The 21,252-nt window shown below is 45.4% G+C and overlaps 1 long non-coding RNA gene across 1 annotated transcript; it reads right to left on the bottom strand.

Moving 5' to 3' along the window:
* Positions 1-297: 297 nt before the first annotated feature.
* Positions 298-19,657, bottom strand: LOC124084665 (uncharacterized). The gene is made up of 3 exons (XR_006849180.2): positions 19,414-19,657; positions 17,942-18,115; positions 298-2,457 (listed from the first exon to the last, which is right to left on the bottom strand). It is a non-coding gene; the product is annotated as an uncharacterized LOC124084665 (long non-coding RNA).
* Positions 19,658-21,252: the final 1,595 nt, after the last annotated feature.

Here is a 21,252-nt window from a genome sequence, read left to right as displayed (position 1 = left end):
GTCTCACTAAGTTGCTCAGGGCCTCACTAAATTGCTGAGGCTGGCCTTGAACTTGTGATTCTCCTGCCTTAGCCTCAGCAGCTGAGATTACAGGAGTGTGCTATCACTCCCGGCTGGTAATCTTGTTTTTGACTCTGGCACATGTATAATTAATTGAATTGGCTAAACAAACCTGAATAGAACAAACATGCACTAAATTAGCAGACATATAAAAGGGGAAACAATTTATGTTTTAGTTTGCCATACACATTTCCCAGAATGAAATGCATCAGGCCTCTGCCTGTATATTGGCTCTTTCCACAGGCCTCCAGGGCTGGCTCTGCTATGCCCAGAAGGCAGCCAGTGGGCCGCCTTCACCAAGAGGGCATGCCTGGCTGCCACGCTGCCTCCTGACCCCACCCATTGCCGCACTGGCTTTGCACCCTGGACTTGGTGGAAATCCTTCTTGACTTTGACTTCCGGCTGGCTGTGCACTAGGGAGGCTCAAGCAGATGCCCAGGAAGCAGAGAGGGCCTGGAGCCCAGGCAGCCCCTGCACTCCTGCTGCACGCTCCTCGGATCTACCCTGCCCTCTGCGTGTGTGTGTGTGTGTGTGTGTGTGTGTGTGTGTGTGTGTGTGGCCTGAGCACGGGCCTACCAGGTGCCCTTCGCTTTGGTCCACCATCAACACACCCTGTCCCCAGTTCCTGCAGGCTGTGCCACCTCTTCCAGCTGGATTCCAAGGATACAGATGTGCTCAGCCCTGGCCTTATGGGTCCTTGGAAATAACCAGCTACTCCAGCTACTGCCTCTGACTGGTCAGTTGCTGTTCCTCCTCAGCATACTCCATGATCCACTCCTTCTCAGTGAGCTTTGATTCACTCCATCCTCCCAGTCATACCCAACCTGTCCTCTGACTGCTTGTGCCCAGCTCCTATGACCCTTAAATCCCTGTGTAAAGCTTCAAAAATGTGCAGAGAGCAAGAAAGAGCCCCTTTGTTTCAAACTAAGGCAACACTCCATGATTTACTATCATGATTACTATTTACTACATGATTTACGTATTTGTGGGATACGAATTCTGAAAATGAAATTCCTCTGGCCACATATCTGCTACTTTACTTAGTCCTTGGCTTTCCAAAATATTTAACAAATTGGATGGGGGTTCAAATGCTCTTATGTGTTTTGTTAGTTATGGTCTTTGGACAGTAAAGGAAGCAAATCAGAATTTGATTTGTGAAAGGACATTAAACTAGGTTTTCTTTTTTCACCATGATAAATGCAAAGAAAATTTGGAAACCACTGTTTTTCCTGTAGATTTTGCTGCCTTGGGAATCCTCATCCTGCTGGTTATACAGATGTGATGAAATTTCCTATTCCATATTTTCATGCATTTTAGAACAATGATTTTTCACTTTTAATGCATTGCCCCCCCCAATATGACTGATGATGTTGAATAGTACAGTAAATTTGAGAAGAGCTACATATCAACAAATCAAGCTTCTACTTCCATGACAGAAATATGGTTTCATTGTTTCCCCACTGAAATTGATGCTTGGCAACATCACTAGATGGCTGGCTTTTTAGAGTCATAGAGCAATGACCCTTCTCCATAGGGTGGGGACATACAGCCATCTGAGGCAAATTGTAGCCATGTGGGGAAGTCACATGCACACATCATCTGTGGCTCCTGAGGGTAAAAATCTAACCAGCAGGCTTGTGCTGGAGGAAGGCAGCTCAATTCACTGGAGGGACATTCATCCTGAACTCACAGGCTGTGCTGTCCTCCTATGAAGGTTCGGATGAGACATGGTAACTTGCTGACCTTGAGCAAGTTCTAAGGAAACTCCCGCTCCAGTTACTGATCTTCACATTCTGCATCTTGTGGAAATAAAAAGCTGTGTAGCACTTGTGCACGCCCTCTGCTGATGCTGGCTTTATGGGATTTGCTGTATGGAAACTGCATGTGAAGCCTCTTGCAGGTCTTAGTACCAGGAAAACTTCTGTGTCTGGATAGAAGCCATCCAACTGTAGAACAAAAATTTGCAGTTCGGAGATCTAACACCGGAATATTTCCCAACTTTAAGAAAAGCCATTTACTTGGACCTGAATGTGGTAGGTTGCAGGTGCCTAGAGCCATGCAGGGTGGTATGCAGTGTGTCATCTAAAGGCGATGCCCTCCTAAAGTTGGCTAAGTACTGTGGCCCTTCATTATTTCACGTTGGTGTGCACCCCAGTTCCAAGGATGATTCTTAGAATCAATTCAAAGCAGCTATTTCCTTAATTCCACATGGGCTGTCTCTTTAGGCATCAGAAACATTGATGTGGGTTCCAAACCAGAAACCCTTTTGGACATCGGAAGGTATTTCTCTGGATGCAGAAGTAGTGCCTCCTCTTTAAGTTCCAAAGAGCAGTGCTTGATAAATACCCTTTGAGTTGAAGGAGGGACTGACTGAAGGGTCACAGTATATCCTCTTTGCTGAAATGAGAATTAGATATTTTTAGTCCTTGTTATAATCTCAGAAAAGAATTTCTTCATTAAATTTTTAATGTCCCACCCAGCAAGAGTCAGAGCCAGTCTGATGCTCATTCAGGCTTGAGAAGACCCATCATAACCCATACCAATCCTGTGGGGATTGCAACTTATTGTCAATGTGGACATGCTTCCATTCAACACACGGCAGATCCTTTCAGGAATGGTTAGTCGTAATTGCCCCAAACTGAAGGCAACCAAGATGTGCTTCAGCAGTGGAATAGACAACTCTGATACCTCCAGATAGTGGAGTATTATTCAGCAATTAAGAAGTGAGCCATCAAGACACAAGGAAACCAAATGTATATGTTCAGTGAAAGAACCAGTCTGAAGAGGTCACACATAGTGTGGTTCCAACTATAAAAGTTTTGAAAGTGACAAATCTGTGGTTGCCAGGGAGAGAGGGGGCTGGAGACTGGGGCTTTTGTGCAGTGGCACTGCTCTGTGAGATCACAATGTGATGGTGGACCCATGATGTCGTGCAGACTCTAGCCCATAGAATGTGCAAGCTAGCCCTACCAAAGTTCAGCGAATAAGAGAAAACACCTTCCATTTACCTTTCTTTATCATGTGCTTCCTGAATGGGGATGGAGGAATGCTCTAGATATGCAGGATTTATCAGCTCTCTCAGGCTCATTTCAGAATGTTACTTAAATAACAAGTTCTCATCCCTTACAACTGAGCAGTGGTGCAAATGGTTATGTGGTCCCTATCCGCCTTCCTGCATGCCCTGGTGCTTCACTGGGGCTCAGTTCAGCCAGCAGAGCACAAGACTGCAGGTCCCACCTGAGCTCCTTGGACCTCTCAGAGTTGAGCATTCTCCAGAGCCACTTAAAATTTCAGCAGTATGACTAATTCTGGACTCAATCTGTGTTTTTCCTTGAAAAGCAAAGGTTTTGTGACATAGGATGGTCTTCACCCTCTGCTCCAAACACATTTGGAATCCAACTAGGATGCCTGCTGCAATGGCAGGGGGCTCCTGCTGAAGTCCTGCAGCAGGGAGGCCACTCTACTTCTAATGAGCCAAGAGGGGAGAGTTATAATCCACCTCAGAGAGTTAGAATCCAGGTCCTCGCCTGCAAGACCTCGCTTCCCATCTTCCATGGGCTGAGATACTTTGGGACTAGTATGTGCCTGTTTAAAAAATGGACTCAAAAAATAAAAAAAATAAAAAAAAAATAAAAAATAAAAAATGGACTCAATAATTCAGCGAGCATTGTCCAGAGGCATTCTGGACCATGAGTGACATTCAGCTGTGCTCACATGCAACTGGATGCATCCGCAGTCTTCAGGAGCCTCAAGGTGCTACCTATGGCCACAGAAGAGCTAGGCTATGTCTACCTCTAAAGCTGTCTTAACAGCAAAACCTTTTCTTCTTTGGTAAATTAAAGTTTATAAGAAACATTATAAAACATAAGTGACCAATTTATATGCTATAGTTGTTTTACAGGAAATAACCAAATGAGTGATGGCTGCAGTTCCATGTAGCTGCTTTCACTTCTCTTCCCCATTTTCCTTAATACTTTGCTGCTGGTATACCCTGAGGAGTGCAGGTGGGCAGTTCCAAAGGGCACATCCTGACTTGTATCTCAAGATGTCCTTTAAAATTTCCTGCTATTTCTTTTGGAAAATTCTAGATAAGTTTGTTATGTCCTAAAACTAAATGACTACAAACATCTAACACTGACCTTAATATAAACACATCAGACAGAAAAGAAGCACAATTTTGTGGCCAACTGGATGGTGATACCCAGATGCACAGGCCTGAGCAGAAGCCTGTTCACCTCCGACTGCACCCGCAGTGTGCCTATCAGCAGGGTGCATCCTGTGAGTGTCCATGAGGGGGCTGCAGGCATGAGTCATTCCCCACTGTGAACTGTGTTCTGTTCAGGGGCACAGAGGGACAATGTGTACATAGAGCTCCTCTCATGGCATGCAGGGAGACAGGTATGGGTGGTCCGTGTCATTATTTCATTGATGACACATTTACAATGCACTTGCCTGGCATGACCTTAAATGCATTGTTATGACTTTTAAGTCTGCGTGTTGCAGGCTGAGTTACTAGAGAAATAATCAGCTCACATATTTATGATGTGCACTCTGGATATGCCAGGGAAGAAGAAAGCACTACCTTCCCCATTTGTTCTTCATTTATGAAGGCCAAGGCAGGTTTCTGTAGATCAGGAATCTAACATAGGCACATGCACAAGCACACGCGCAGCACACACAAACTCACTACAGTCTTTAAGGGCCACAGGGGAAAAGAAAGCATTTGCCTTGACAACTTACAACAAGATCTTTTCCAGGGAGATCTAGAATTATCTATGGGGTTAAGCTGGACTAACAGCCCCATCCCCCTCATTGTGAAGAACCAGCACTTGGCAGCCATGGCAGGAGGGAGCCAGGAGGGACAATGGGCTGGCCATACCAGCCCCAGAGATGTCCCTCAGTGGAGGGGCATTTTCCACATCTTAACCTGAGGGAGCTCTGCAGAGACAAGAGGCCTTGCAAAGAGAAGGAAGCAAGGCCTCCCTTCATCTGAATGCCACAGAGCAGCTAATGGCTGAGCCTTGGCTGTTCTGGATCCTGAGACACCAAAAGAAAGCTCATTACTAATATAGTGATCCTCTTCAGAAGAACAGAGGAGACTTCATCACAGCAAGTGCAGTTTATCAATTGTGACATGTATTAAAACTCGTGCCCAAGAACAAGAAGCCACAGTCCTTACTATAACTAAATTCAAATAGGACATTTATAGGATCTGAAGTTCCTTGGAATTTCCTCAACTCATTTGAAAGCTGTTGGCTCAGAGAACTTCACAGGCATAAAATCTCTGAACAGCGGAGCCTGCGGAGGCTGCTTCTTGGACCCTGCTAATATCAGAGCAAACACGAAACACCAAGAAGCCGAATTCCAGCTCCCGGAACTGAGCCCGCGGGGACTGCTTCTTGGAGCTTACACTTATAGGAGCTTACACCGAGCACAGAGCGGCCGAGTTCCAGCTCCCGGAACCGTCCCGGAACCGCCCTGGCTCAGGGCTGCGGAGCCCGCGGAGGCTGCTTCTTGGACCCTGCTACTATCAGAGCATACACCAAACACTAAGCGGCCGAATTCCGGCTCCCGGAACTGAGCCCGCGGGGGCTGCTTCTTGGAGCCTACACTTATAGGAGCTTACACCGAGCACGGAGCGGCCGAGTTCCGGCTCCCGGAACTTCCCTGGACCGGGGCTAGGAGCCCGCGGAAACTGTGTCTCGGTCCGGGTCCTGCTGAGGGCAGGTCAGGACTCACCCATTGCTTGGGTTGCCTGGCAAGGGGAACGAAATGCTGCCATTCGCATAGGATACCAACATGGCAGAGATCTGATGTCAGCAGAAAGCGGTGGAGGAGAGATCTTCATCAATACCAGCGGTGACATAAGCAGTTGGTCTCCTGGTAAGGGGGGTGAGGCTCAGTCACCCGAGTCTCCTCAATTTGTCCTCGAGCCAGAGGGAAGGAGCCGGGCCGCCGCCAGCCCCCGGAGCAGGCCCAGCGGCTCGCCAGCGTGGTGACCGCGTGACCCCAATTGGAGAGGGGGCGGAGCGGAGCCGCCACCCACACCCGCCAGGTGGGCAGACCCACGACCCAGTAGTACATGGGCGTGGTAGGAGGGGCAGGGCAGAGCCGCCCTTCGCGCTTGCAAGGTAAACAGACCTGTGACAGCCTGGCGGGTCAGGCCCAGTGGCCTGCCAGTGTGGTACACACGTCACCCCAACTCGAGTAGGGGCAGAGCAGATCCTTATCCCACGCCCGGATCAGGCCCTGCCGGTGTGGTGGTCACGTGACCCCAATTGGAGTGGGGGTGGAGCGGAACCGCCACCCGTGCCCGCAGGGTGAGCAGACCAGTGATCAACCTGCAGATCAGGCCCAGGGGTCCGCAGGCGTGGTAGGAGGGGCAGGGCAGATCCGCCGCCCGCGCCTTCAAGGTAGGCAGACCTACAACAGACCGGCGGATCAGGCCCAGGAGCCTGCCGGCGGGGTACAAACACCACCCTAATTGGAGTAGTGACAGAGCAGAGTCGCCTCCCTTGCCAGGAACAGACCCAGCATCCTGCAGGCGGGGTAGTCACGACACCCCAATTGGAGTAGGGGCAAAGCAGAGCCTCCACTCGTGCCCGAAAGGTGGGCAGATCTGCGACCGACCAGCAGGACAGGCCCAGTGGCCTGCTGGTACGACAGACACGTCACCCCAATTGGAGTAGGGGCAGAACAGAGCCGCCACCAGCTCCCAGAACAGGCCCAGTGACCTGCCGGCGTGGTAGCCACGACACCCCAATTGGAATAAGGAGAGAGCAGAGCCGCCGCCCGCACCTGCAGGAAAGATACGCAAGCAGTATGAAAAGACAAGGAAAGAAAGGACCACAAGCAATGCAGGTCAACGCAACTTTAGAAGAGGTAACAGCTGCAGCAGATGGAATGTCAGATAAAGAATTCAGGATATACATGCTTCAGATGATCTGGAGTATCAAGGAAGACATTAAACAGCAAAATCAGACAATGAAAGATCACTTCGACAACGAATTACGCAAACAAATCCAGGAAGCAAAGGATCAACTATACAGGGAGATAGAGGTTATAAAAAACAAGCAATCAGAAATCCTAGAAATGCAGGAAGCAATAAACCAACTTAAAAACTCAATGGAGAATACTACCAACAGAGTAGAACACTTAGAAGATAGAACATCAGACAATGAAGACAAAGTATTTCAACTGGAAAAGAACATAGACAGCTCAGCAAGACTGTTAAGAAACCATGAGCAGAACATCCAAGAAATATGGGATAACATTAAGAGACCAAACTTAAGAGTCATTGGGATACAGGAAGGTACAGAGCTCCAAACCAAAGGAATGAGCAGTCTATTCCATGAAATAATACAAGAAAACTTCCCAGACTTGAAGAATGAGACAGAATCCCAAATCCTAGAAGCCTACAGGACGCCGAATGTGCAAAATCATAAGAGATCCACACCTAGACACATTATAATGAAGATGCCCAACATACAGAATAAGGAGAGAATTTTAAAAGCTACAAGAGAAAGGAACCAGATTACATTTAGGGGCAAGCCAATCAGGATAACAGCTGATCTTTCAACACAGACTCTGAAAGCTAGAAGATCCTGGAATAACATATTTCAAACACTGAAAGATAATGGGTTCCAACCAAGAATTGTGTATCCAGCGAAATTAAGCTTCAGGATGGAGAATGAAATTAAAACCTTCCACGATAAACAAAAGTTTAAAGAATTCGCAGCTAGAAAACCATCTCTTCAAAACATCCTAGCCAAAGTATTACAGGAAGAGGAAATGGAAAATAACAATGAAAACCAACAGTGGGAGGTAGGACAGTAAAGGGGGGGGGGAAACAATCAAAGAGGAAAACAAACAATGTTTAGTAACAGAAATAAACAAATATGGCTGGAAGAACAACCCATATCTCAATAATAACCCTAAATGTTAATGGCTTAAACTCACCAATCAAGAGACACAGGCTAGTAGAATGGATCACAAAACAAGACCCAACAATATGCTGCCTACAGGAGACGCATTTGATAGGAAAAGACATACATAGGCTGAAGGTGAAAGGTTGGGAAAAATCATATCACTCATATGGACTTCGGAAACAAGCAGGCGTGTCCATACTCATATCAAATAAAATAGATTTCAAGCCAAAGTTAATCAAAAGAGATAAAGAGGGACACTACATACTGCTTAAGGGAACCATACACCAACAAGACATAACAATCATAAATATTTATGCCCCAAACAATGGTGCAGCTATGTTCGTCAAACAAACTCTTCTCAAGTTCAAGAGTCTAATAGACCACCACACCATAATCATGGGAGACTTCAACACACCTCTCTCGCCACTGGACAGATCTTCCAAACAAAAGTTGAATAAGGAAACTATAGAACTCAATAACACTATTAATAACCTAGACCTAATTGACATATATAGAGTATACCACCCAACATCAAGCAGTTACACTTTTTTCTCAGCAGCACATGGATCCTTCTCAAAAATAGATCATATATTATGTCACAGGGCAACTCTTAGACAATATAAAGGAGTAGAGATATTACCATGCATCTTATCTGATCATAATGGAATGAAACTGAAAATCAACGATAAAAGAAGGAAGGAAAAAGCATACATCAATTGGAGAATGAACAATAGGTTACTGAATGATCAATGGGTTATAGAAGACATCAAGGAGGAAATTAAAAAATTCTTAGAGATAAATGAAAACACAGACACAACATATCGGAATCTATGGGACACATTGAAAGCAGTTCTAAGAGGAAAATTCATTGCTTGGAGTTCATTCCTTAAAAAAAGAAAAAAACCAACAAATAAATGATCTCATACTTCATCTCAAAATCCTAGAAAAAGAAGAGCAAAACAACAGCAAAAGAAGTAGAAGGCAAGAAATAATTAAAATCAGAGCTGAAATTAATGAAATCGAAACAAAAGAAACAATTGAAAAAATTGACAAAACTAAAAGTTGGTTCTTTGAAAAAATAAACAAAATCGACAGACCCTTAGCGATGCTAGTGAAGAGAAGAAGAGAGAGAACTCAAATTACTAGCATACGGGATGAAAAAGGCAATATCACAACAGACACTTCAGAAATACAGAAGATAATCAAAAACTATTTTGAATCCTTATACTCCAATAAATTAGAAGATAGTGAAGGCATAGATAAATTTCTTAAGTCATATGATCTGCCCAGATTGAGTCAGGAGGATATAGAAAACCTAAACAGACCAATATCAATTGAGGAGATAGAAGAAACCATCAAAAGACTACCAACTAAGAAAAGCCCAGGTCCCGATGGGTATACAGCAGAATTTTACAAAACCTTTAAAGAAGAACTAATACCAATACTTTTCAAGCTACTTCAGGAAATAGAAAAGGAGGGAGAACTTCCAAATTCATTCTATGAGGCCAACATCACCCTGATACCTAAACCAGACAAAGACACTTCAAAGAAAGAAAACTACAGACCAATATCTCTAATGAACCTAGATGCAAAAATCCTCAATAAAATTCTGGCGAATCGGATACAAAAACATATAAAAAAAATTGTACACCATGATCAAGTAGGATTCATCCCTGGGATGCAAGGCTGGTTCAATATACGGAAATCAATAAATGTTATTCACCACATCAATAGACTTAAAAATAAGAACCATATGATCATCTCGATAGATGCGGAAAAAGCATTTGACAAAGTACAGCATCCCTTTATGTTCAAAACTCTAGAAAAACTAGGGATAACAGGAACATACCTCAATATTGTAAAAGCAATCTATGCTAAGCCTCAGGCTAGCATTATTCTGAATGGAGAAAAACTGAAGGCATTCCCTCTAAAATCTGGAACAAGACAGGGATGCCCTCTCTCTCCACTTCTCTTCAACATAGTTCTCGAAACACTGGCCAGAGCAATTAGACAGACGAAAGAAATTAAAGGCATAAAAATAGGAAAAGAAGAAATTAAATTATCACTATTTGCAGATGATATGATTCTATATCTAGCAGACCCAAAAGGCTCTACAAAGAAACTATTAGAGCTAATAAATGAATTCAGCAAAGTGGCAGGATTTAAAATCAACACGCATAAATCAAAGGCATTCCTGTATATCAGCGACAAATCCTCTGAAATGGAAATGAGGACAACCACTCCATTCAAAATATCTTCAAAAAAAATAAAATACTTGGGAATCAACCTAACAAAAGAGGTGAAAGACTTATACAATGAAAACTACAGAACCCTAAAGAGAGAAATAGAAGAAGATCTTAGAAGATGGAAAAATATACCCTGTTCATGGATAGGCAGAACTAACATCATCAAAATGGCGATATTACCAAAAGTTCTCTATAGGTTTAATGCAATGCCAATCAAAATCCCAATGGCATTTCTTGTAGAAATAGAGAAAGCAATCATGAAATTCATATGGAAAAATAAAAGACCCAGAATAGCAAAAACAATGCTAAGCAAGAAGTGTGAATCAGGCGGTATAGCGATACCAGACTTCAAACTATACTACAGAGCAATAGTAACAAAAACAGCATGGTACTGGTACCAAAACAGGCGTGTGGACCAATGGTACAGAATAGAGGACACAGAAACCAATCCACAAAACTACAACTATCTTATATTTGATAAAGGGGCTAAAAGCATGCAATGGAGGAAGGATAGCATCTTCAACAAATGGTGCTGGGAAAACTGGAAATCCATATGCAACAAAATGAAACTGAATCCCTTTCTCTCGCCATGCACAAAAGTGAATTCAAAATGGATCAAGGAACTTGATATCAAATCAGAGACGCGCCGTCTGATAGAAGAAAAAGTTGGCTACGATCTACAGTCGGTGGGGTCGGGCTCCAAATTCCTCAATAGGACACCCATAGCACAAAAGTTAATAACTAGAATCAACAAATGGGACTTACTCAAACTAAGAAGTTTTTTCTCAGCAAAAGAAACAATAAGAGAGGTAAATAGGGAGCCTACATCCTGGGAACAAATCTTTACTCCTCACACTTCAGATAGAGCCCTAATATCCAGAGTATACAAAGAACTCAAAAAATTAGACAATAAGAGAACAAACAACCCAATCAACAAATGGGCCAAGGACCTGAACAGACACTTCCCAGAGGAGGACATACAGTCAATCAACAAGTACATGAAAAAATGCTCAACATCTCTAGCTGTCAGAGAAATGCAAATCAAAACCACCCTAAGATACCATCTCACTCCAGTAAGATTGGCAGCCATTAGGAAGTCAAACAACAACAAGTGCTGGCGAGGATGTGGGGAAAAGGGTACACTTGTACATTGCTGGTGGGACTGCAGATTGGTGCAGCCAATTTGGAAAGCAGTATGGAGATTTCTTGGAAAGCTGGGAATGGAGCCACCATTTGACCCAGCTATTCCCCTTCTTGGTCTATTCCCTAAAGACCTAAAAAGAGCATGCTACAGGGACACTGCTACATCGATGTTCATAGCAGCACAGTTCACAATAGCAAGACTGTGGAACCAACCTAGATGCCCTTCAATAGACGAATGGATAAAAAAAATGTGGCATTTATACACAATGGAGTATTACTCTGCATTAAAAAATGACAAAATCATAGAATTTACAGGGAAATGGATGGCATTAGAGCAGATTATGCTAAGTGAAGCTAGCCAATCCCTAAAAAACAAATGCCAAATGTCTTCTTTGATATAAGGAAAGTAACTAAGAACAGAGTAGGGACGAAGAACAGGAGAAGAAGATTAACATTTAACAGGGATGAGAGGTGGGAGGGAAAGGGAGAGAGAAGGTAAATTGCACGGTAATGGAAGGAGACCCTCAGGGTTATACAGTGGAGGGGGTAGAGAGAGAGGAGGGGAGGGGAGGGGAGAGGTGGGGAGGGGGGAGAGTGGATGATGGGAAAGGCAGCGGAGCACAACAGACACTAGTATGGCAATTTGTAAATCAATGGATGTGTAACTGATGTGAATCTGCAATCTGTGTATGGGGTGAAGGTGGGAGTTCATAACCCACTAGAATCAAAGTGTGGAATATGATATGTCAAGAAATTTGTAATGTTTTGAACAACCCACAATAAAAAATTAAAAAAAAAAAATAAATAATAAAACTAGTTCGCAATGTAAAAAAAAAAAAAAAAAAAAAAATCTCTGAACAGTAATCTTCCTTTGCCTGAGAATCTACCTATCTGGAAGGGGATTTGGAGATGGAGCGCACACAGGGACTTCGTGGCGGAGGCGTTGCAGTGTGGAATTCATACCACCAGAGGGCGCCAGGCGACTGTGGGAAGCTCAGGTGGCAGCCGCTGGGGCCAGGGTGACCAGGAAAGAACAGCTGCGCTTATTTTCACAAGCCCCCAGATTGCTAGAGATGCTGAACATTTTTTTTTCATATATTTGTTGTCCAATTGTTTTTCTCCTTTTAAGAAATGTCTGTTTAGTTCTTTCGCCCACGTACTGATGGGGTTATTTGGTTTTTGTTGCTGCTGCTGCTGCTGTCAGGCTTCATATATTCTAGATACTAATGCCCTATCCGAGGAGCAGGTGGCAAAGATCTCCTCCCATATTGCTGGCTCTCTCTTCAAGCTCTTACTTGATTCTTTTGCTGTTTGGAAGCTTTTTAATTTGATGCCTTCCCACTTACTGATTTCTGGTTTTATTCCTTGTACTTTGGAATCTTGTTAAGGAAGTCAATTCCTGTGCCAACCTGATGCAGTATTGGGCCTAAGTTTTCTTCTAGCAGGTACAGAGTTTCTAGTCTAATTCTGAGGTCTTTGATCCACTTTGAGTTGACTTTTGTGCAGGGTGAGAGGTAGAAGTCAACTTCCATTCTTCTTCTTGTGGATTTCCAGTTTTCCCAGCACCTTTTGTTTAAGGCTATCTTTTCTCCAAGTTTGTTTTGACACCTCTGTCTGACATCGGGTGATTGTATTTATGTGGGCTTTTCTCTGCGTCACAGCACCTCTGGAATCACATGTACAACACAGCAGGGAGGGATGAGAGACAAGGTGCGCACTAGCCCTGGACACTGGCAGTCATAATTAGTCAGCCTTTGCAGAGGAACCCACAGCAGGAGGGATGCTCAGTACCAGAGAGAAGCTTGTGTATAGAATAAAAATTCTGACCACACACACAAAAAAAACCAAAAAACTTGTGACCCTCTTTGTTCTTCCCAAAACAGGGCCCCAGCAGAACCTGCGACTTTCTCCCTTCCTTTCTGTAACAAAGGAGCCCATTCCTCCCAGACCCAGTGAGGTGCGGAACAGGAGTAGAAGGTCAAATGTCAAGTCATTTTTTTTTCTTGAATAAGAAGTTAAAGAATACCAACAAAGATATAAGAACCCCCAAATAATAAATTGGTTTTCACAGTGCAATATCTTAATTTATGTAGAGAAACAATGCATTTTATCTCAAATAAAATGTGGTCACAACCTTGAGATATTGAAGAGTAATTAATATGTTTCTTCAAAAAACCCATCACAAAATCTGATCTGTACTTTTTGAGTGTGACTATTACCACAAAAACTCGGCATAATATGTTTAAACAAAGCAGAAGCAAAATAATTAATTATGCCTCTATCACCTCTTTCAAGAGTCTGGAACCTTAAGATATTCAGATGGGGCAATAGGGGCACCTAAGTAGTAGAGCACTTGCCTACCAGGCATGAGACCCTGGGTTCCATCCCCAGTATGCACTGGTAAATAATTAATAAATAAAATAATAGATAAATAAAACCCCAATGATTAGGTTACTGGATATTTTTAAACCCTCTCCCAAATTTGACATTTTTAGGTGAAATCTTCCCAAGTCAAACATGGCAGACCAATGGCATCTCCCTCCTCTCCCGAGAACCACACCATGTGGTCTGGCCATCAGCAGGTGGGAGAGTGGCAAGCAGGGCTGGAAGGTGACTTGTAACTAATGCTGCAGAGGAAGGGGCCTCCCTGGCACAGGGATGCAAGGGCAGGCAGTGTGGGAGCACTTGACCCCAAGCCGGCATTCCTGCCTGCCTCTTGAACAGTCCTACCTCACCTGTCCCCATTAGCCACCCCAGCCTGCAGTGGAGTTCCACACTCACAGTCAAGTCCCCTCCTCCCCTGAGGAGGAAAGCCCTGCTCCACAGGAGCGAGCCATCCAGGACAAATACATCACTCACCGTATCTGGGAAATCAACCCCCAGACAGAACCTTGAGAGAAGCTTTGAACTCACAGGCAGACTCTATCCTCTATTACTATATCACTGCCAACTCAGCCACCAAGAGGACACCAAATGTTTAAGAGAACAAGGCTGAGATGGACCCACTGGGAGAACCAACAGCCTCAGAAATAAGCATGCTTTGCATGACAGTTCACTTATGGACACAAGTGCAACATTTTGCTATGTTTTAATTGTTAGGATGAAGTATTCTGAGAGCCAAAGATCAGCAATGGATTCAAAATCAGCAGGTCCACATGTTCAAGAGTTTTTGAAAAATAAAAAAAAAACAGAATTGACTCAAAATCTGGTAGCAACCAAGGAAGAAGCAAGCAGTGGGAGATTTTGTAATTACGTAATAATGGCAGGCCATTCTGCGTTCTTCCCAGTAGCAAAATATTGGGTTTTATTTTAATAGCAAGACATTGTGCATTTATTGGGCTTTAGGGGTTGTGAGACACATCGAGATACCTTATTTTGTTTGATTTTTAAGCAATTCTATAATTATAAATCAGAAAAATAAAATTGTTAAGAAATCTAAGACCTGGATGTGAGGGCGATCTGGCTGCGACGTCTGTCACCCCATTGATCGCCAGGGTTGATTCGGCTGATCTGGCTGGCTAGGCGGGTGTCCCCTTCCTCCCTCACCGCTCCATGTGCGTCCTTCCCGAAGCTGCGCGCTCGGTCGAAGAGGACGACCTTCCCCAATAGAGGAGGACCGTTCTTCGGTCAAGGGTATACGAGTAGCTGCGCTCCCCTGCTAGAACCTCCAAACAAGCTCTCAAGAAATCTAAGACCAAATAAATGAAACTACTTGCTTGAACTCTACTTTGGATGCCTGGTGGAGAAAGAGCCAGGACCAGATCACCTGGACCCAGAGCTCAGCTTCAGTTACTCCAGAGCCAAGGGGACCCAGCCATGGGGGTTCCTGAGGCAGAGGCAGCAGGAAGAGAGTGGCTGAAAGGGTGGCAGGTAGGCAGAGGTGAAGGAGGCGACAACGCAAATACAAGGCTTATCCACGTGGGGAGAAGTCATGGAGCCATGGAACTGGAGAACACCACATAGACAGTCTCCAGCTGGCCCGAGGAACATCTCATCCAAGAAAGAAAAACTTGAAATCTTCCAGATGTGAAGGAAAGTCATGAAGGTGAGGCCTGAAGACCATGCGGGTTCATGCTCAGAAGCTGAAGTGAATTTACGCCACATACACCACACACAGCCAGGGAAAGGCCTGCTTCTGAGGACACTTCTGGAGACCAGCAAGTGGACCACACACACACACACACACACACACACACAGACTCTCCACACTCTCACATGAACACATACCCACATGCACACTCACACACTCATGTACATTCTTGTGTGAACATTACACACTTGCACACACATTCACACTCTCACATAAACATACACTCACATGCACATATATGCATGTAATAACTTGTGCATGCCTTCACACTGTCTCACATGACACACTCATACACTCACATACTCATACACACATACCCTCGAATGAATGTGCACACACTCATACACACATGCATGTGTGCACACACAAGCCAAGGGTATACAGGTAGCCTGGCACTGGTGGTGTGTGCCTGGCTTCTGCTGGGGCCTTAATGTCTTGCTTGGGGCTGCATGCCACTGCATGCTAGCGACCCAGTGCTGCTGAGCCCAGCCAAGCCCTATAGGACGCCTATGGCCCGTGCACAAATGATCTCTGTTTTAGTCAGCTTCTCCCCTATTGTGACTAAAGGATCTGACCAGAACAACTATAGAAAAGAAAGAGTTTATTTGAGGGCTCACAGTTTCAGAGGTCTCAGTCCGTAGAAGGCCAGCTTCATTTCTCAGGGCTCGAGATGAGGCTGAATGTTACGGAGGAGTATGTGGCAGAGGGAAGCAGCCCACAATCCAGTGATCAGGAAGCAGAGAGACTCCACTCTCCAGATGCAAATATATACCCAAAGCCACTCCCTAATTCCACCTCCTCCAGCCACACCCCACCACTTCAATCACCACTCAGTTAATCTCATCAGGGGATGGAGTCGCTGATTTGGTTAAGACTTTTACCATCCAATCATTTCTTCCCTGAACTTTCTTGCATTGTCTCACATAGGAGCTTTTGGGGGACACTTCACATCCAAACCATAATAATTTACCTTTCCTTTCTGCGTGTAGCTCCAGGAAGTGAGAGAACAGCTTCAGGAGAGAAAGAAAGAAAGTGTGCAGTGCGCAGATGGAGTAGGTGCCTGGGAATGGCTTCCCTACACTTGTCCCTGAATGCCCGCCCGAATATTAATGTCTTGAGGATAGAGGAATGGCTCCCCTCAGCAAGCTCAGAGACAGTGAGCATGGCCTCCTGTCTGTGCATCCCACTGAGGCTGTGCTAAGCCCACTGAGAACCTCCTGCTTAGACTGTGCACCTCGTGTCAGAGAGGGCATGGGTCCTTGCACAGTGCCCTCCAGCAGCTGCCTGGCTGGACTCACACTGGCAGAGGACTTTCCATGCCTGGCGCCTCCTGCATCCAAACATATTGAGGCCTCCTGGCCAGTGAAGGGGGAGTTGCCCCTGAGGTTGGCTCTGCTTCAGCGTGCAGAGCCCTGCTGTGTTTTCCCTGGACCTGGTGCTCCTCACCATGCTTCCCCGGGCACCCTTCGGAGCTGTGCTCAGACATCCCACCATTGTCCCACTGCTGTAAGTTCTTCACTGAATGGGACAAAGTCCTCTTGATCTTTAAGATGATCTGCTTGGGAAATGCGTAAAAATAAAACAAGTTGAAATTCTGCGACCCCCTCTAAAAAGCTTTCAGCCGAGTGTCCAGGGCAGGTTGGATTATCAAAGACTGTGGTTTCGAATGTATGTGCACTTAACAAGCCCCAGCTGGGTAAGAATGAGGTGGAGGCTCCCTGACTCCTCTGAAGATCAGATCAGCACCCTCAGCCTCTGGCTGCCTATTTCTCCCATGGGTAAAAGTACGAGATTCAGAAAGAACATGTGGAGCCATGCTCCAGACAAAAGGTCCACGCAAAGGCCGAGGAGTGGAGCCACCAGGCTTCGATTCTGGCTGAGTTTAGATGCACAAGCGGGGCCTTGTTGACACCGAGCCTTAGCAGATGCCCTGGCCACCTTCTAGGGCAGCACAGCTTTGCAAGTTCTCCGAACTGTCCTGAGGCAGCACAAGGCAAGGCTGCAGCCTGTGTGCCGGCATTGCTGCCCTGGGAGCTGAGTGCCGGCTCTGGAACGATCGTTGCTCTCAGAACTGTGTTTAGGTTTTACAGATTTTTGCGAGATCTTGTTATATAAGCTCTATGTACTGAAAGCTCTTATTTAAAGATTTTTAAATGTTGAGTAAAGTGTTCTCTGGCCAGCTTGTAATACATACAATAATCCTGTCATGTAATTTATTTTCTTTAAAAACAAGCCTCTTATACAAATTGCCTGTGGAACTTTTATTTAGAATTTAAGGTCACTTGGGGCTTACAGTCATGTAAATAGCTTCTCCAGAACACTGGGGTCTTGGGGGTGCACATTTTGTCGAGCCACAGTGGAGTTGGGACTCACAGCTGTTGGGCCAGCAAGCCTCTTGCCTGACTTTGTGAGGGTCAGCATGCCCCTTGCTGGGCCATCAGCTGTGAGCACACAGGGGTGGAGAACATCTTTACCTTGATGTTTGGAGTTGATGGAGTCCTTGGACACCCCAATGCAAGGAGAGGGGTTCAGACTCTCCTGCAGGGTTCTGGTTCAGGGAGGAGGATGGTGGAGAAGTTGTGTCCTTCCAGTGCCCTCAGCTTGCCCATGTTTGGAAAAAGAATCTCACCAGGCGGTGGCTGGACTCCCTGTGAAAAGTGGACAGAGGAAAGACCTGAGGAGCCCCTCACCAGGCCCCAGACCCCAGAAGCCTGAATGTCAGTTTCCTTTTAGTTGAATAAAAATCACAGTATCCATTCCCTCATATGCTATGTGGCACTGTGCCTAGAAGGAAGCTCAATGTCCAATGCACGTCTGTTCAGGCCCAGCAAAGCCACAGCGGGCTAAACCTAAAGGGTCACACACTGCTCTGCAAGGCTGAGGGAAACACACCACAGGAATCAGGAGCTCTAGAGGCAGAAGCAGGTAGGTCAGGATGGGTCTTGTGGCCCAGGAGGCTGCACCTGTCACCAAATGTCAGTGCCCTCTGTTCAAATCATCTAGCACAGTGTTGTGCTTGCTGCCTGGTCACCTGCAGGAGTGCTGCTTATAGAATCAGAGTACATGAAACAAACAAGAAAGCGCAGAATAATATACAACAAAATGGTGTGGAAGAAGCCCAGGCCCTGCTCAGAGTAACTCCATAGTGTACAGAACAGCAATTCCAGGCTGCGTCTACTCTGAGTGACCCCATGGTGTGTAGAACAGCATTTCCCAAGCTGTGCCTGCCTTGGTGACTCCATGATATGAAGAAGAGTAGTTCCCAGGCTGTGCCTGCCCTGAGTGATTCCATGGTGTGTAGAACAGCAGCTCTCAGGCTGTGCCTGCCCTAGTGACTCCATGGTGTGTAGAAAGAAATCAGTTCTCAGGCTGTGCCTGCCCTGAGTAACCCCATGGTGTGTAGAACAGCAGTTCCCAAGCTGTGCCTGCCTTGGTGACTCCATGATATGAAGAAGAGTAGTTCCCAGGCTGTGCCTGCCCTGAGTGATTCCATGATATGAAGAAGAGCAGTTCCTAGGCTGTGCCTATTCTGAATATCTCCATGGTCCGTAGCTCTCAGGCTGTACGTGCTGTGAGTGACTCTATCATATATAGAACAACAGTTTTCAGACTATGCCTAAATCTGAGTTATTCCATTTTATTAAACAAAAATTTGCCACAAGCTACTCCATTTTGAGTACATGTGCCAAGGTGGGACGATTCTACACCTGTTTATATAATTAAACAACCACCATCTGCCTAGCACCACCATAAGGCACAAATTGATAAAAAACTTATACCCATGAATTTATCAAATTAAATTAAGAAATTAAATTCCCAAATCATATCAGGAACACCAGACACCACAGCTAATCAACCTTACCAGATGCAACCCCCTCGCCTAACAGCCATAAAAGGAGGAGCCTTCCCAAACTGGACATGGTGGGACCCTGACCTCATCAGTTACCTGGTGTTTCATCTCAAGGTGTGCCCAGGGAGACTGACATAGTGAAGAATCTCCAGATTCCTGTCTCATCAGGCTTCAGCAGAGAGGTTGCTCCTGCCCATGAACACCAAGCACAGCCACTCTAAGCTGACACCTGAAGCTGAAACTGGACCATCTAGACTCTCTGCAGAGCTGACCACCTACAGCAGCTCTTTGACTCTGCTCATCTCTCCCTCTGCCTCTGCTCTTGGCTCAGCGTCCTGTGACCATGTGGTTGTTTTAGTCCTTCCTGAGTCTTTCTGTGATTTATTTATAGATGATGTATAAAGTGTGGGTGTGACTTGAGAGTCATAGATACTGGACACTAAAATTGGATTACAGAACCTGTGACTGCCCAGTTGACAACTACCAGGTTTGGGCAAGTATCTGGAAAACTGCCACCACTGCAAGTTGTGCAGCTTATGAATTCCCTGTTATTCAGTAAGTTCTGTGTTCATGTGGACAGACGTGAATGTGTTTGGTCTGTTAGTGGCATAGCTCATACTCTCCACACAGTGAGTCCTGAGCAGGATCGGGCTGTGGTGAGCGCCCACCCTCACGCAGACACGGGCTGCTCTGCAAATGCATCAAGCTGTTCAATCTGGGGAAGCGGCAGGGAAGCCCAAGCCGCAGAGCATCAGCTTCTCTTGTACACTGGCAGGAAAGTATAAGGGATGATTCACACTTTGAGCAAGTCATTCCACTCTTCCAAAGACTCCTTGTCCCTGTCAAGGAAGGGGAGCCACAATGTACCCCAGGTCTGCCAGGACTGGGCCTAAGCACGGAGACGAGCATTCCAATTAAATAACACAGGAATAGAAATGTGCCTTCATCACAAGTTTTTAAAAGTATTATTAGTTTTTGTTGTTTCTCATAACATAAAGCTCAAATCATCTAATTCTGCAGGATGTGTTGTGGCAAAAAAAATATATATTATTTGGCTTTTATTGTGAGCCCTGTGGGCAGTGGGCAGACTGGGCCTTGGAACTGCCAGGTACTTCAGTTGTGGCTGGGGCAGAACCCTGGAGTCCAGGCTTCTGAGAACACACTGCACCACAACTACTTCCAGTGGAGTGTCACGAGAGAGCTGGATTGTCTTCCCTGGAGAAGACATAATTCTCTGGGCAGAAGTTGGGTTCTTTCTATGATGGCCAACTGAGCATCCGAGAGCCTAGGGCCAAACTCAGACAGATCTGCCAGGTCCTCAGAGGGGCCATAGTCCCCATGCAACTGTATGGCAGGCTGGTGCAGGACCCTGATTCCCAGAGCACAGGAAAGTGTCCAATACACTAAGTTGGGGTGATTTGTCATGTTTCCTTAGGGAAAAACATACCCCTCCACTCTAAATTCTTACTTTTAAGAAATGTCCATTTAGGGTTCTGGGGATAAAGACACCTGTGTCCCCAGCTGTCTCTCCAGTGGCTCAAAAGAAGTAATGCACACATTCAAAAATGCATGAAGAGAGGTTGAATGAGAATGTGAATGACTGGAAGAGGGGAAAGGGTGGAAGAGAGTTACAGGCATAATGGCTCACACCTGTAAACCCAGAAGCTTGGGAGGCTGAGGCAGGAGGATTACAAGTTCAAGGCCAGCCTTAGCAATTTTAATGAGGCCCTAAACAACTTAGTGAGACCTTGTCTCAAAATAAAAATATAAATGATCTGGGGATGTGACTCAGTGGTTAAGCACCCCTGGATTCAATCCCTGGTACCCCTCCCCCTAAAAAAAAATGGAAAATGAAAATTACCCAGATGGTAAAAGAAAAAAAAGCCAGTTAAACTGTGAGTGAGCTACCACAGTGAGACTGGAGATCAGCAATGT

The sequence above is a fragment of the Marmota monax genome, unplaced genomic scaffold (genome assembly GCF_021218885.2).
Source record: "Marmota monax isolate L192 unplaced genomic scaffold, Marmota_monax_Labrador192_F-V1.1 WCK01_AAM20220418_F8-fsc00633, whole genome shotgun sequence".
NCBI lineage: Eukaryota > Metazoa > Chordata > Mammalia > Rodentia > Sciuridae > Marmota > Marmota monax.
Note: the sequence above shows the minus strand (reverse complement) of the source record. Positions and strands in the feature narration are given on the sequence as shown.